This window comes from Garra rufa, chromosome 1 (assembly GCF_049309525.1).
Source record: "Garra rufa chromosome 1, GarRuf1.0, whole genome shotgun sequence".
NCBI classification, from domain to species: Eukaryota; Metazoa; Chordata; class Actinopteri; order Cypriniformes; family Cyprinidae; genus Garra; species Garra rufa.
This window is the reverse complement of record NC_133361.1, coordinates 88,909,801-88,926,124: the sequence shown is the minus strand read 5'-3', so window position 1 is coordinate 88,926,124 and position 16,324 is coordinate 88,909,801. Positions and strand designations below refer to the sequence as shown.

The 16,324-nt window shown below is 38.9% G+C and overlaps 14 non-coding genes and 1 pseudogene across 14 annotated transcripts; all 15 read left to right on the top strand.

Annotated features, from left to right (window-relative positions):
• Nucleotides 1-420: 420 nt before the first annotated feature.
• Nucleotides 421-539, top strand: LOC141318332 (5S ribosomal RNA). The gene has a single exon (XR_012352654.1). It is a non-coding gene; the product is annotated as a 5S ribosomal RNA (ribosomal RNA).
• An 801-nt stretch (nucleotides 540-1,340) lies between these two features.
• Nucleotides 1,341-1,459, top strand: LOC141319000 (5S ribosomal RNA). Its single transcript, XR_012353281.1, has one exon. It is a non-coding gene; the product is annotated as a 5S ribosomal RNA (ribosomal RNA).
• An 84-nt stretch (nucleotides 1,460-1,543) lies between these two features.
• LOC141318988 (5S ribosomal RNA) lies at nucleotides 1,544-1,662 on the top strand. Its single transcript, XR_012353270.1, has one exon. It is a non-coding gene; the product is annotated as a 5S ribosomal RNA (ribosomal RNA).
• An 801-nt stretch (nucleotides 1,663-2,463) lies between these two features.
• On the top strand, nucleotides 2,464-2,582 carry LOC141319372 (5S ribosomal RNA). The gene has a single exon (XR_012353631.1). It is a non-coding gene; the product is annotated as a 5S ribosomal RNA (ribosomal RNA).
• Nucleotides 2,583-3,383: 801 nt separating this feature from the next.
• Nucleotides 3,384-3,502, top strand: LOC141318366 (5S ribosomal RNA). The gene has a single exon (XR_012352686.1). It is a non-coding gene; the product is annotated as a 5S ribosomal RNA (ribosomal RNA).
• An 801-nt stretch (nucleotides 3,503-4,303) lies between these two features.
• LOC141318976 (5S ribosomal RNA) lies at nucleotides 4,304-4,422 on the top strand. Its single transcript, XR_012353259.1, has one exon. It is a non-coding gene; the product is annotated as a 5S ribosomal RNA (ribosomal RNA).
• Nucleotides 4,423-5,223: 801 nt separating this feature from the next.
• On the top strand, nucleotides 5,224-5,342 carry LOC141318965 (5S ribosomal RNA). Its single transcript, XR_012353248.1, has one exon. It is a non-coding gene; the product is annotated as a 5S ribosomal RNA (ribosomal RNA).
• Nucleotides 5,343-5,426: 84 nt separating this feature from the next.
• On the top strand, nucleotides 5,427-5,545 carry LOC141346201 (5S ribosomal RNA; annotated as a pseudogene).
• Nucleotides 5,546-5,629: 84 nt separating this feature from the next.
• On the top strand, nucleotides 5,630-5,748 carry LOC141296839 (5S ribosomal RNA). Its single transcript, XR_012341306.1, has one exon. It is a non-coding gene; the product is annotated as a 5S ribosomal RNA (ribosomal RNA).
• An 801-nt stretch (nucleotides 5,749-6,549) lies between these two features.
• LOC141318953 (5S ribosomal RNA) lies at nucleotides 6,550-6,668 on the top strand. Its single transcript, XR_012353237.1, has one exon. It is a non-coding gene; the product is annotated as a 5S ribosomal RNA (ribosomal RNA).
• An 84-nt stretch (nucleotides 6,669-6,752) lies between these two features.
• On the top strand, nucleotides 6,753-6,871 carry LOC141313787 (5S ribosomal RNA). Its single transcript, XR_012349864.1, has one exon. It is a non-coding gene; the product is annotated as a 5S ribosomal RNA (ribosomal RNA).
• Nucleotides 6,872-7,672: 801 nt separating this feature from the next.
• LOC141318941 (5S ribosomal RNA) lies at nucleotides 7,673-7,791 on the top strand. The gene has a single exon (XR_012353226.1). It is a non-coding gene; the product is annotated as a 5S ribosomal RNA (ribosomal RNA).
• An 84-nt stretch (nucleotides 7,792-7,875) lies between these two features.
• Nucleotides 7,876-7,994, top strand: LOC141319384 (5S ribosomal RNA). Its single transcript, XR_012353643.1, has one exon. It is a non-coding gene; the product is annotated as a 5S ribosomal RNA (ribosomal RNA).
• Nucleotides 7,995-15,212: 7,218 nt separating this feature from the next.
• On the top strand, nucleotides 15,213-15,331 carry LOC141297193 (5S ribosomal RNA). Its single transcript, XR_012341338.1, has one exon. It is a non-coding gene; the product is annotated as a 5S ribosomal RNA (ribosomal RNA).
• An 84-nt stretch (nucleotides 15,332-15,415) lies between these two features.
• LOC141318929 (5S ribosomal RNA) lies at nucleotides 15,416-15,534 on the top strand. The gene has a single exon (XR_012353215.1). It is a non-coding gene; the product is annotated as a 5S ribosomal RNA (ribosomal RNA).
• Nucleotides 15,535-16,324: the final 790 nt, after the last annotated feature.

The following is a 16,324-nucleotide window of genomic DNA, read 5'->3' as shown; positions in this document are numbered from 1 at the left end:
ATCAACACACTGGGGTTCTTGGACTGTTTTTAGGGTATGGACAAATGAACTGTATTCTTTTAACAGAGTTTACCTGTTTTTAGGGTATGGACAAATGAACTGTATTCTTTTAACAGAGTTTACCTAGTTTTATCGTGTTGTTTTAAAGTCTTTTATGTGAACCTTGTAAATACACCAAATCTATTTAAACCAATTTTCTTTTATGTCTCATTCTTTTAACCACTAGTCATCTCTCACAGTTAAATCTGACCCCATTTTAGTCTTGTAACTCGGCTGATAAGGCCGATTGTTACACTTTTATGGGAGACCGCCTGGGAATACCAGGTGCTGTAAGCTTTTGCCTTTTCTTCACTATTTATATAATATGCTGGCTTTTACGGAGGCTGATCTTTAAATAGCCCACTTTTTGGAGCAGCCCTCGCTTATGGCCATACCGCGCTGAGAGCGCCCGGTCTCGTCTGATCTCGGAAGCTAAGCAGAGTCGGGCCTGGTTAGTACTTGGATGGGAGACCGCCTGGGAATACCAGGTGCTGTAAGCTTTTGCCTTTTCTTCACTATTTATATAATATGCTGGCTTTTAGAAAGACGTGTTTTATCGCTCTATTTATTACAATCATTTACATGTATTATAGAGTTTTAAGTGTTTTACATGTTTTTTAGGCCATTTTATTACTCTTAACATTTTAAGTGTATGTGTCTTTAATAAATGGATGGTTGGCCTGTCATGTGACTAGACACATGACAGGAAGCAGGAAGTACAACTGTATAAGAGAGCAGCATGACAAACAAAGGACAGTCACCAAACTGTTGGATTGAGGAGTTGCTAATTTTAGAGCTCACCTTTCCATTCACCACCTGCAAACTTTGGATTACACTTTCTGTGGATTGTATATACACTGGTGGACACTCACATTGGACTTATCAACACACTGGGGTTCTTGGACTGTTTTTAGGGTATGGACAAATGAACTGTATTCTTTTAACAGAGTTTACCTGTTTTTAGGGTATGGACAAATGAACTGTATTCTTTTAACAGAGTTTACCTAGTTTTATCGTGTTGTTTTAAAGTCTTTTATGTGAACCTTGTAAATACACCAAATCTATTTAAACCAATTTTCTTTTATGTCTCATTCTTTTAACGACTAGTCATCTCTCACAGTTAAATCTGACCCCATTTTAGTCTTGTTACTCGGCTGATAAGGCCGATTGTTACACTTTTATGGGAGACCGCCTGGGAATACCAGGTGCTGTAAGCTTTTGCCTTTTCTTCACTATTTATATAATATGCTGGCTTTTACGGAGGCTGATCTTTAAATAGCCCACTTTTTGGAGCAGCCCTCGCTTATGGCCATACCGCGCTGAGAGCGCCCGATCTCGTCTGATCTCGGAAGCTAAGCAGCGTCGGGCCTGGTTAGTACTTGGATGGGAGACCGCCTGGGAATACCAGGTGCTGTAAGCTTTTGCCTTTTCTTCACTATTTATATAATATGCTGGCTTTTACGGAGGCTGATCTTTAAATAGCCCACTTTTTGGAGCAGCCCTCGCTTATGGCCATACCGCGCTGAGAGCGCCCGATCTCGTCTGATCTCGGAAGCTAAGCAGCGTCGGGCCTGGTTAGTACTTGGATGGGAGACCGCCTGGGAATACCAGGTGCTGTAAGCTTTTGCCTTTTCTTCACTATTTATATAAAATGCTGGCTTTTAGAAAGACGTGTTTTACCGCTCTATTTATTACAATCATTTACATGTATTATAGAGTTTTAAGTGTTTTACATGTTTTTTAGGCCATTTTATTACTCTTAACATTTTAAGTGTATGTGTCTTTAATAAATGGATGGTTGGCCTGTCATGTGACTAGACACATGACAGGAAGCAGTAAGTACAACTGTATAAGAGAGCAGCATGACAAACAAAGGACAGTCACCAAACTGTTGGATTGAGGAGTTGCTAATTTTAGAGCTCACCTTTCCATTCACCACCTGCAAACTTTGGATTACACTTTCTGTGGATTGTATATACACTGGTGGACACTCACATTGGACTTATCAACACACTGGGGTTCTTGGACTGTTTTTAGGGTATGGACAAATGAACTGTATTCTTTTAACAGAGTTTACCTGTTTTTAGGGTATGGACAAATGAACTGTATTCTTTTAACAGAGTTTACCTAGTTTTATCGTGTTGTTTTAAAGTCTTTTATGTGAACCTTGTAAATACACCAAATCTATTTAAACCAATTTTCTTTTATGTCTCATTCTTTTAACCACTAGTCATCTCTCACAGTTAAATCTGACCCCATTTTAGTCTTATAACTCGGCTGATAAGGCCGATTGTTACACTTTTATGGGAGACCGCCTGGGAATACCAGGTGCTGTAAGCTTTTGCCTTTTCTTCACTATTTATATAATATGCTGGCTTTTACGGAGGCTGATCTTTAAATAGCCCACTTTTTGGAGCAGCCCTCGCTTATGGCCATACCGCGCTGAGAGCGCCCGGTCTCGTCTGATCTCAGAAGCTAAGCAGCGTCTGGCCTGGTTAGTACTTGGATGGGAGACCGCCTGGGAATACCAGGTGCTGTAAGCTTTTGCCTTTTCTTCACTATTTATATAATATGCTGGCTTTTAGAAAGAAGTGTTTTACCGCTCTATTTATTACAATCATTTACATGTATTATAGAGTTTTAAGTGTTTTACATGTTTTTTAGGCCATTTTATTACTCTTAACATTTTAAGTGTATGTGTCTTTAATAAATGGATGGTTGGCCTGTCATGTGACTAGACACATGACAGGAAGCAGGAAGTACAACTGTATAAGAGAGCAGCATGACAAACAAAGGACAGTCACCAAACTGTTGGATTGAGGAGTTGCTAATTTTAGAGCTCACCTTTCCATTCACCACCTGCAAACTTTGGATTACACTTTCTGTGGATTGTATATACACTGGTGGACACTCACATTGGACTTATCAACACACTGGGGTTCTTGGACTGTTTTTAGGGTATGGACAAATGAACTGTATTCTTTTAACAGAGTTTACCTGTTTTTAGGGTATGGACAAATGAACTGTATTCTTTTAACAGAGTTTACCTAGTTTTATCGTGTTGTTTTAAAGTCTTTTATGTGAACCTTGTAAATACACCAAATCTATTTAAACCAATTTTCTTTTATGTCTCATTCTTTTAACCACTAGTCATCTCTCACAGTTAAATCTGACCCCATTTTAGTCTTGTAACTCGGCTGATAAGGCCGATTGTTACACTTTTATGGGAGACCGCCTGGGAATACCAGGTGCTGTAAGCTTTTGCCTTTTCTTCACTATTTATATAATATGCTGGCTTTTACGGAGGCTGATCTTTAAATAGCCCACTTTTTGGAGCAACCCTCGCTTATGGCCATACCGCGCTGAGAGCGCCCGGTCTCGTCTGATCTCGGAAGCTAAGCAGCGTCGGGCCTGGTTAGTACTTGGATGGGAGACCGCCTGGGAATACCAGGTGCTGTAAGATTTTGCCTTTTCTTCACTATTTATATAATATGCTGGCTTTTAGAAAGACGTGTTTTACCGCTCTATTTATTACAATCATTTACATGTATTATAGAGTTTTAAGTGTTTTACATGTTTTTTAGGCCATTTTATTACTCTTAACATTTTAAGTGTATGTGTCTTTAATAAATGGATGGTTGGCCTGTCATGTGACTAGACAGATGACAGGAAGCAGGAAGTACAACTGCATAAGAGAGCAGCATGACAAACAAAGGACAGTCACCAAACTGTTGGATTGAGGAGTTGCTAATTTTAGAGCTCACCTTTCCATTCACCACCTGCAAACTTTGGATTACACTTTCTGTGGATTGTATATACACTGGTGGACACTCACATTGGACTTATCAACACACTGGGGTTCTTGGACTGTTTTTAGGGTATGGACAAATGAACTGTATTCTTTTAACAGAGTTTACCTGTTTTTAGGGTATGGACAAATGAACTGTATTCTTTTAACAGAGTTTACCTAGTTTTATCGTGTTGTTTTAAAGTCTTTTATGTGAACCTTGTAAATACACCAAATCTATTTAAACCAATTTTCTTTTATGTCTCATTCTTTTAACCACTAGTCATCTCTCACAGTTAAATCTGACCCCATTTTAGTCTTGTAACTCGGCTGATAAGGCCGATTGTTACACTTTTATGGGAGACCGCCTGGGAATACCAGGTGCTGTAAGCTTTTGCCTTTTCTTCACTATTTATATAATATGCTGGCTTTTACGGAGGCTGATCTTTAAATAGCCCACTTTTTGGAGCAGCCCTCGCTTATGGCCATACCGCGCTGAGAGCGCCCGATCTCGTCTGATCTCGGAAGCTAAGCAGCGTCGGGCCTGGTTAGTACTTGGATGGGAGACCGCCTGGGAATACCAGGTGCTGTAAGCTTTTGCCTTTTCTTCACTATTTATATAATATGCTGGCTTTTAGAAAGACGTGTTTTACCGCTCTATTTATTACAATCATTTACATGTATTATAGAGTTTTAAGTGTTTTACATGTTTTTTAGGCCATTTTATTACTCTTAACATTTTAAGTGTATGTGTCTTTAATAAATGGATGGTTGGCCTGTCATGTGACTAGACAGATGACAGGAAGCAGGAAGTACAACTGCATAAGAGAGCAGCATGACAAACAAAGGACAGTCACCAAACTGTTGGATTGAGGAGTTGCTAATTTTAGAGCTCACCTTTCCATTCACCACCTGCAAACTTTGGATTACACTTTCTGTGGATTGTATATACACTGGTGGACACTCACATTGGACTTATCAACACACTGGGGTTCTTGGACTGTTTTTAGGGTATGGACAAATGAACTGTATTCTTTTAACAGAGTTTACCTGTTTTTAGGGTATGGACAAATGAACTGTATTCTTTTAACAGAGTTTACCTAGTTTTATCGTGTTGTTTTAAAGTCTTTTATGTGAACCTTGTAAATACACCAAATCTATTTAAACCAATTTTCTTTTATGTCTCATTCTTTTAACCACTAGTCATCTCTCACAGTTAAATCTGACCCCATTTTAGTCTTGTAACTCGGCTGATAAGGCCGATTGTTACACTTTTATGGGAGACCGCCTGGGAATACCAGGTGCTGTAAGCTTTTGCCTTTTCTTCACTATTTATATAATATGCTGGCTTTTACGGAGGCTGATCTTTAAATAGCCCACTTTTTGGAGCAGCCCTCGCTTATGGCCATACCGCGCTGAGAGCGCCCGATCTCGTCTGATCTCGGAAGCTAAGCAGCGTCGGGCCTGGTTAGTACTTGGATGGGAGACCGCCTGGGAATACCAGGTGCTGTAAGCTTTTGCCTTTTCTTCACTATTTATATAATATGCTGGCTTTTACGGAGGCTGATCTTTAAATAGCCCACTTTTTGGAGCAGCCCTCGCTTATGGCCATACCGCGCTGAGAGCGCCCGATCTCGTCTGCTCTCGGAAGCTAAGCAGCGTAGGTCCTGGTTAGTACTTGGATGGGAGACCGCCTGGGAATACCACGTGCTGGAAGCTTTTGCCTTTTCTTCACTATTTATATAATATGCTGGCTTTTACGGAGGCTGATCTTTAAATAGCCCACTTTTTGGAGCAGCCCTCGCTTATGGCCATACCACGCTGAGAGCGCCCGATCTCGTCTGATCTCGGAAGCTAAGCAGCGTCGGGCCTGGTTAGTACTTGGATGGGAGACCGCCTGGGAATACCAGGTGCTGTAAGCTTTTGCCTTTTCTTCACTATTTATATAATATGCTGGCTTTTAGAAAGACGTGTTTTACCGCTCTATTTATTACAATCTTTTACATGTATTATAGAGTTTTAAGTGTTTTACATGTTTTTTAGGCCATTTTATTACTCTTAACATTTTAAGTGTATGTGTCTTTAATAAATGGATGGTTGGCCTGTCATGTGACTAGACACATGACAGGAAGCAGGAAGTACAACTGTATAAGAGAGCAGCATGACAAACAAAGGACAGTCACCAAACTGTTGGATTGAGGAGTTGCTAATTTTAGAGCTCACCTTTCCATTCACCACCTGCAAACTTTGGATTACACTTTCTGTGGATTGTATATACACTGGTGGACACTCACATTGGACTTATCAACACACTGGGGTTCTTGGACTGTTTTTAGGGTATGGACAAATGAACTGTATTCTTTTAACAGAGTTTACCTGTTTTTAGGGTATGGACAAATGAACTGTATTCTTTTAACAGAGTTTACCTAGTTTTATCGTGTTGTTTTAAAGTCTTTTATGTGAACCTTGTAAATACACCAAATCTATTTAAACCAATTTTCTTTTATGTCTCATTCTTTTAACCACTAGTCATCTCTCACAGTTAAATCTGACCCCATTTTAGTCTTGTAACTCGGCTGATAAGGCCGATTGTTACACTTTTATGGGAGACCGCCTGGGAATACCAGGTGCTGTAAGCTTTTGCCTTTTCTTCACTATTTATATAATATGCTGGCTTTTACGGAGGCTGATCTTTAAATAGCCCACTTTTTGGAGCAGCCCTCGCTTATGGCCATACCGCGCTGAGAGCGCCCGATCTCGTCTGATCTCGGAAGCTAAGCAGCGTCGGGCCTGGTTAGTACTTGGATGGGAGACCGCCTGGGAATACCAGGTGCTGTAAGCTTTTGCCTTTTCTTCACTATTTATATAATATGCTGGCTTTTACTGAGGCTGATCTTTAAATAGCCGACTTTTTGGAGCAGCCCTCGCTTATGGCCATACCGCGCTGAGAGCGCCCGATCTCGTCTGATCTCGGAAGCTAAGCAGCGTCGGGCCTGGTTAGTACTTGGATGGGAGACCGCCTGGGAATACCAGGTGCTGTAAACTTTTGCCTTTTCTTCACTATTTATATAATATGCTGGCTTTTAGAAAGACGTGTTTTACCGCTCTATTTATTACAATCATTTACATGTATTATAGAGTTTTAAGTGTTTTACATGTTTTTTAGGCCATTTTATTACTCTTAACATTTTAAGTGTATGTGTCTTTAATAAATGGATGGTTGGCCTGTCATGTGACTAGACACATGACAGGAAGCAGGAAGTACAACTGTATAAGAGAGCAGCATGACAAACAAAGGACAGTCACCAAACTGTTGGATTGAGGAGTTGCTAATTTTAGAGCTCACCTTTCCATTCACCACCTGCAAACTTTGGATTACACTTTCTGTGGATTGTATATACACTGGTGGACACTCACATTGGACTTATCAACACACTGGGGTTCTTGGACTGTTTTTAGGGTATGGAAAAATGAACTGTATTCTTTTAACAGAGTTTACCTGTTTTTAGGGTATGGACAAATGAACTGTATTCTTTTAACAGAGTTTACCTAGTTTTATCGTGTTGTTTTAAAGTCTTTTATGTGAACCTTGTAAATACACCAAATCTATTTAAACCAATTTTCTTTTATGTCTCATTCTTTTAACCACTAGTCATCTCTCACAGTTAAATCTGACCCCATTTTAGTCTTGTAACTCGGCTGATAAGGCCGATTGTTACACTTTTATGGGAGACCGCCTGGGAATACCAGGTGCTGTAAGCTTTTGCCTTTTCTTCACTATTTATATAATATGCTGGCTTTTACGGAGGCTGATCTTTAAATAGCCCACTTTTTGGAGCAGCCCTCGCTTATGGCCATACCGCGCTGAGAGCGCCCGATCTCGTCTGATCTCGGAAGCTAAGCAGCGTCGGGCCTGGTTAGTACTTGGATGGGAGACCGCCTGGGAATACCAGGTGCTGTAAGCTTTTGCCTTTTCTTCACTATTTATATAATATGCTGGCTTTTACGGAGGCTGATCTTTAAATAGCCCACTTTTTGGAGCAGCCCTCGCTTATGGCCATACCGCGCTGAGAGCGCCCGATCTCGTCTGATCTCGGAAGCTAAGCAGCGTCGGGCCTGGTTAATACTTGGATGGGAGACTGCCTGGGAATACCAGTTGCTGTAAGCTTTTGCCTTTTCTTCACTATTTATATAATATGCTGGCTTTTAGAAAGACGTGTTTTACCGCTCTATTTATTACAATCATTTACATGTATTATAGAGTTTTAAGTGTTTTACATGTTTTTTAGGCCATTTTATTACTCTTAACATTTTAAGTGTATGTGTCTTTAATAAATGGATGGTTGGCCTGTCATGTGACTAGACACATGACAGGAAGCAGGAAGTACAACTGTATAAGAGAGCAGCATGACAAACAAAGGACAGTCACCAAACTGTTGGATTGAGGAGTTGCTAATTTTAGAGCTCACCTTTCCATTCACCACCTGCAAACTTTGGATTACACTTTCTGTGGATTGTATATACACTGGTGGACACTCACATTGGACTTATCAACACACTGGGGTTCTTGGACTGTTTTTAGGGTATGGACAAATGAACTGTATTCTTTTAACAGAGTTTACCTGTTTTTAGGGTATGGACAAATGAACTGTATTCTTTTAACAGAGTTTACCTAGTTTTATCGTGTTGTTTTAAAGTCTTTTATGTGAACCTTGTAAATACACCAAATCTATTTAAACCAATTTTCTTTTATGTCTCATTCTTTTAACCACTAGTCATCTCTCACAGTTAAATCTGACCCCATTTTAGTCTTGTAACTCGGCTGATGAGGCCGATTGTTACACTTTTATGGGAGACCGCCTGGGAATACCAGGTGCTGTAAGCTTTTGCCTTTTCTTCACTATTTATATAATATGCTGGCTTTTACGGAGGCTGATCTTTAAATAGCCCACTTTTTGGAGCAGCCCTCGCTTATGGCCATACCACCCTGAGCGCCCTCTTGTGGAATTCAGGAAGTGAGTGAGTCAGTGAAGAGCACAGGTGGAGACTGATTGTTTGGAAGAGCTGGGAATCTGTGATTACTGGAAAACAACTTCAAACAAGCAAGGGACTTGCTTTCGACAAAGTTATTTAATCCCCAAGCAGCTTTTGCTGTTTGGGGATAAATACTTATAGTTCTGAGAAGGTGGGAGATGCAGATGGAGAACATGGAGAAGGAAAGAGGATTGGACAAGAGGAATGTGAGAGAGAAGGAGGACGAAGGTGAACAAAGTAGGAGGAATTATGAGAAGAGGCTAACCGTATTTGTGGTGATAGAAGGTGAAGACAGAATTACCATGAAGGAAATGTTGAAGAAAGTAAGAGAGGAGTGTGGAGTGGTTGATCGGATGCAGATATAAAACACCACGAGAATATGAGCTGACAATGGAGGAGGAGAGAGGAAAGGAGAAAATATTGGATGGACTGAAAATAAAAAACAGTAGAATTATGGCGAAAGAAATAAGTAGCAATGAGATGGTGGTTTCGTTCCTGGGCCTGCCTACCTATATCCTGGATGAAGAGATATTGCGAAAGCTGATGGAATGGGGAGTGACGGCGGCTTCAAGTATCAAAAGGAGAATGTGGCCAGGAACTGATATCGCGGACGGAACAAGATTTTTGAAAGTCAAATTCACGGACACTGTCAAATCATTGCCGTATTCTACAAAGTTTGAGACAGTGGGGGGAGTGGAGCACTTCCGAGTCATACATGACAGACAGGTAAAAGTGTGTCGTTTGTGCATTCAACCGGGGCATGTAGTGAGAGACTGTCCGAGCTTTAAGTGCTTTAGGTGTAGCAAACAAGGACATTATGTACGAGAATGCAATGAAGGCATCTGTAATATGTGCAAGATGAGAACTGGTTTATGTGTGTGTGAAACCCCGGGGGAGATGGAAGAAGAGGAAAGAGAAGAGGAGCTGTCGGATCTGTATGAGGTGGATGAGGAGGAGGAAGAATCAGTGGCTGTGGAGGAGATGGGGAGGGACACCTGGAGCAGAAAAGATGAAACGGTAGATCACAGAGTAACTGGGAGGGAGACCGTTCAAGAGAAGGTGGTCTCAGGGCAGTTTCAGAGGAAGGAGAAAGAAGAAAAGAAAGGTGGGAAATTAGAGCTGCATAAAGAGACAAGTTCAGAGGCTGGATATATGAAAACTTCGAAGGGACTGAGATCTGACGAAGGAGAAGCAGAGACAACTGAAAGTGGTCATGAAAGGCAAGAAGGTGGTAATGTCAAAAATCAAGGTACGAAACTCCAGGAGGTGAGGAGAATGAAGGAGAAGCTCGACGGAGAAGGAGGAGAGAATGTGGTGTTAGAGACTTCTGGAACAAATGTGGGGGAGGAAATGGACACATGTGAGGAGAGGAACACGCAGAGGAAAAGAAAGATGAAAGGAACAGAAGAGCACAGTGGGAAAAAGTAAGATTTTGGTTTTATTTAAATGAACCATAGATTTCTTTTAACTGCAATATACGCTATGTGGGGCATAATGGACATTGCTTGCTTAAATGGGAATGGATTAAGAGAAATAAATAAGGTTAAGAAGATGATTGGATTAATGAAAGCAGATATTATTTGTTTACAAGAGACGCATTGGTCAGAGGATATTATGGAAAACATAAAAAAACTATGGGAAGAGGATATTATTGTTAATCATGGCAATCAAAGAGCATGTGGTGTGGCGATTTTGATAAAAAGGGAAAGAGTGAACTGTGTAAAGCAAATATATAAAGATGAAAAAGGAAGATTGTTAGTTATAGAATTTATGTTTTGTAATGTATTGTATAGGTTGATAAATATCTATGCACCTAATGTGGAAACTGAAAGAAAGGAAGTTTTTAAAGAAATGAAACCATTATGTAAAGGGAAATGTATAGTGGTTGGAGATTTCAATGTGTGGTGCACAAGATTAGATGCATCAAGCTGTGCGAATTTCAAATCGGATGTGTCTAGGAAATATTTAAACGAGTGGATGCAAAGCGATGATATGGTTGACGTTTGGAGAGAAGAAAACCCATATAAGAGGGAGTTCTCTAGAAGGCAAATGGTAATGGGAAGTTTAAAACAAAGTAGGATAGATTTATGTTTAATTAAAAGGGAAATATTAAATTATGTTAAAAGTGTGAAATACAGTTTTTTAGGGATAAGCGATCATGCTTCTATGAAAGTAAAGATAGGTACAGATATGGGAGAAAGAGGAGGGGGAGGGTGGTGTTTGAATTCATCTATATTATTGGAAGAGGCTTACAAGGAAAATATCAGGAAATGTATAAGTTATGAAATGGAAAATCTATTGTTTGATGAAAATGTTTGTGAGTGGTGGGAAAGAATGAAAGAAAAAATTAAAAAAAGAAGTATTAGGTACTCAAAACAAAGGGATTTTATGAGAAAAAGTAAACTAGAGGCAATGAAAAAGGCAATGGAGAAAGAGGCAGAAAAAATAGATAGCAATCCTGAGTACGGGAAAGATAGTTTTTGTCAGATAAAAGAAGAAATAGATGAGTATGAAAGAGAAAAAAGTGAGGGTGCAAAAGTAAGGAGTAGAGCACAGTATGTGGTGGAAGGAGAAAGAAGCACAAAGTTCTTTCTGAATTTAGAGAAAAGAAAGCAGAAGAGAAATCATATTATGGAACTGGAAAATGAAAAAGGGGTAAAGGTAACTGATTATGTGGAAATAATAGGAGTAGTAGAAGCGTTTTATGAGAGATTGTTTAAGAAAGAAGGTGTAAAACAAGAGTGTGTAGATGAGGTTCTAGAAACGTTAAGTGCTAAGTTAAAAGAGGGTGAAAAAAATATGTGTGATAGAGAAATAAGTATTGAAGAAATAAAAGAAGCAATAAGACAAACAAAACCAAATAAAAGTCCAGGATCGGATGGGTTAACTCATGAGTTTTACAAGACATTCATAGAGATTTTAGCGCCTATTTTATGGAAGTTATATAAAAGTATGGAAGAGAGAGGGGAGGTGCCAGAAACAATGGGTTTAGGAGTAATCACTATCTGGTATAAAAATAAAGGCAGTCGGCTTAAGTTGGAAAATTACAGGCCGTTGAGTCTTTTAAATACAGATTATAAAATACTGACAAAAGTATTAGCTAACAGAATAAAAGAGGTAGTGGGAAGTATAATATCTCCAAGTCAAGCGTATAGCATACCGGGTAGGGATATCACAGATACAGTATGCACAATAAGAGATGTAGTGGATAGGATGGGAAAGGATGGGGAAGGGGGGTTGATTTTATGTATGGATCTAAATAAGGCTTTTGACAGGGTAGAGCACAGTTTTATAGAACAAGTAATGAGAAGATTTGGTTTTGGGGAGAGGATTTTGAGATGGATAAATCTAGTATATAGTAATTCAAAAAGTTGTGTAAAGATTAATGGAGTTTTAACAGATTCCTTTCCTTTGGAGAGGTCGGTCAGGCAGGGATGTCCACTGTCGGCGTTGTTGTATTCAATAACAGCTGAACCGTTGGCAACACTGGTAAAAAGAGATAAGGAAATAAGAGGAATCCAAGTTCCATATGGGGGAATAAGCATAATTCATCAGTATGCAGATGATACAACATTTAAAGTTAAGGATATAGCAAGTATAAATAGGATAATGAAACATATGGAAACATACGGGAAAGCATCAGGTGCAAAAATAAATATTGATAAGTCAGAAATAATGGGAGTAGGTGGTGTAGATATAGAAGGACAAGGTATCCCTTTTAAAATAACAAAGGAATATATGAAGATTTTGGGTGTGAATATAGGAGTAAATGTAAAAGAGGCGAGAGATGTCACATGGACTGGGATTTTAAATAAAATAAAACAAGTTTTACAGTTTTGGCGATTAAGAGATTTAAGATTAAGAGGTAGGGTAGTAGTAGTTAATTCACTATTGCTTACTAAATGTAATTATGTGATGGGAGTAATTGACTTACCTGATTGGGTGTTGAATGCAGTAAGGGAGGTTGTGAACATATTTTTGTGGGGAGGGAAAGGAGTGAAAATATCAACCAAAACATTAATAGCAGATTACAAGGAGGGTGGATTGAAGCTGATTGACTTAGATGTAAAAAGAAAGGCTATAAGAGTGAAAACAATAAAGAAGTATGTATGCGATAAAGCGGATTATGGATGGAAAGGTTATATGAGGGATTATTTGGATAAATGTGGTGAATGTGGGGAAGAAGGGATATTTATGGCCTTAAAGAAGCCAATGTTTGAAAATATACCTATATTTTATCAAGAAGTTTTTAGTGCATGGGCTGAATTTTTAGTAGATGTGGGATATGAGTGTGAAAATATAAATCAAATACACAAGCAGCCAATATTTTTGAATCCAAAGATACGGTTGAAAGGGAAAATGTTATATAATAGATTGTACATGAAAGCGGGAGTAAGACAAGTAAAGGATGTGGCTTATGAATATGTGAAAGGTTTTTTACCAAATAGAGCCATTTATGATTATGTGGTGGAATGGGATGATGAAATTGAAAAATCAAAGGTGGACTCTGTATGTGAAAATATTAAAACAAGTTTGCCCAGAAGTTGGGTAGAAATGATTGAGAGAGACACCGCTAAACCAGGGAATTGGGGAATGCCAGAAATGTTTATTGTCAAAGATGGTGAAAAGAAATATCTGACTGATGTAACTACAAAAATGATGTATAAAATATTTGTGAAAAGGGAAGTCAAATTGCCTGCATCGGAAGCTGTGTGGCCAAAACTGTTTCCAGGATTTAATGTAAAGACAATATGGAAGAACTTAAGTGTGAAGTATAATGGATTGGATTGTGAAAATTTGGATTTTAAATTGAGACATAATAGAATATATACGAAGGTGGTAATTCATCAAATTAATAAAAACGTGAATAGAGAATGTGATGTATGTAAGACTGATCCAGAAACTCTGATGCATGTATTTTTTGAATGTAAAGGGCTTGAAGTGTTTCATGAAAAATTGAAAAAATTGATCAAGGATGATTGGGGAAAGGATGTAATAGGAAATGAATGGAAAAAATTATTTTTATTTGGTGAAAGTACAAACCATAAGGACATGAAAGTTAACTTGTGTAATTTTATTTCATGCATTTCAAGTCATGCAAGGTATTCGATATGGGCGAGGAGGAATTTAGCATATTTTGAAGAGAAAACTGTTGATGTTATTGAGATGTTCAAGACTGTGTTGAGAAAGACTGTTCATCTAATGTGGAAATATCTGAGCAAAGATGTTTTTGAAAACACTTTCATTAATGGATGTAGACTTATATGTGTGGATGACAAAGGAGGGTTGAGTTTTAACTTTTAATGATGGAGTGTTTGTAATGGAATAGAGTGATTGACGGGCCTTGTATTTAAGTCATAATTTGAAGGCTGTGATACTCTGTTGTGGTCTGAATTGTATTGAATTATTTTTGATATTTTGATAATAAAAAAAAAAAAAAAAAAAAAAAAAAGAGAGCGCCCGGTCTCGTCTGATCTCGGAAGCTAAGCAGAGTCGGGCCTGGTTAGTACTTGGATGGGAGACCGCCTGGGAATACCAGGTGCTGTAAGCTTTTGCCTTTTCTTCACTATTTATATAATATGCTGGCTTTTAGAAAGACGTGTTTTACCGCTCTATTTATTACAATCATTTACATGAATTATAGAGTTTTAAGTGTTTTACATGTTTTTTAGGCCATTTTATTACTCTTAACATTTTAAGTGTATGTGTCTTTAATAAATGGATGGTTGGCCTGTCATGTGACTAGACAGATGACAGGAAGCAGGAAGTACAACTGCATAAGAGAGCAGCATGACAAACAAAGGACAGTCACCAAACTGTTGGATTGAGGAGTTGCTAATTTTAGAGCTCACCTTTCCATTCACCACCTGCAAACTTTGGATTACACTTTCTGTGGATTGTATATACACTGGTGGACACTCACATTGGACTTATCAACACACTGGGGTTCTTGGACTGTTTTTAGGGTATGGACAAATGAACTGTATTCTTTTAACAGAGTTTACCTGTTTTTAGGGTATGGACAAATGAACTGTATTCTTTTAACAGAGTTTACCTAGTTTTATCGTGTTGTTTTAAAGTCTTTTATGTGAACCTTGTAAATACACCAAATCTATTTAAACCAATTTTCTTTTATGTCTCATTCTTTTAACCACTAGTCATCTCTCACAGTTAAATCTGACCCCATTTTAGTCTTGTAACTCGGCTGATAAGGCCGATTGTTACACTTTTATGGGAGACCGCCTGGGAATACCAGGTGCTGTAAGCTTTTGCCTTTTCTTCACTATTTATATAATATGCTGGCTTTTACGGAGGCTGATCTTTAAATAGCCCACTTTTTGGAGCAGCCCTCGCTTATGGCCATACCGTGCTGACAGCGCCCGATCTCGTCTGATCTCGGAAGCTAAGCAGCGTCGGGCCTGGTTAGTACTTGGATGGGAGACCGCCTGGGAATACCAGGTGCTGTAAGCTTTTGCCTTTTCTTCACTATTTATATAATATGCTGGCTTTTACGGAGGCTGATCTTTAAATAGCCCACTTTTTGGAGCAGCCCTCGCTTATGGCCATACCGCGCTGAGAGCGCCCGATCTCGTCTGATCTCGGAAGCTAAGCAGCGTCGGGCCTGGTTAGTACTTGGATGGGAGACCGCCTGGGAATACCAGGTGCTGTAAGCTTTTGCCTTTTCTTCACTATTTATATAATATGCTGGCTTTTAGAAAGACGTGTTTTACCGCTCTATTTATTACAATCATTTACATGTATTATAGAGTTTTAAGTGTTTTACATGTTTTTTAGGCCATTTTATTACTCTTAACATTTTAAGTGTATGTGTCTTTAATAAATGGATGGTTGGCCTGTCATGTGACTAGACACATGACAGGAAGCAGTAAGTACAACTGTATAAGAGAGCAGCATGACAAACAAAGGACAGTCACCAAACTGTTGGATTGAGGAGTTGCTAATTTTAGAGCTCACCTTTCCATTCACCACCTGCAAACTTTGGATTACACTTTCTGTGGATTGTATATACACTGGTGGACACTCACATTGGACTTATCAACACACTGGGGTTCTTGGACTGTTTTTAGGGTATGGACAAATGAACTGTATTCTTTTAACAGAGTTTACCTGTTTTTAGGGTATGGACAAATGAACTGTATTCTTTTAACAGAGTTTACCTAGTTTTATCGTGTTGTTTTAAAGTCTTTTATGTGAACCTTGTAAATACACCAAATCTATTTAAACCAATTTTCTTTTATGTCTCATTCTTTTAACCACTAGTCATCTCTCACAGTTAAATCTGACCCCATTTTAGTCTTGTAACTCGGCTGATAAGGCCGATTGTTACACTTTTATGGGAGACCGCCTGGGAATACCAGGTGCTGTAAGCTTTTGCCTTTTCTTCACTATTTATATAATATGCTGGCTTTTACGGAGGCTGATCTTTAAATAGCCCACTTTTTG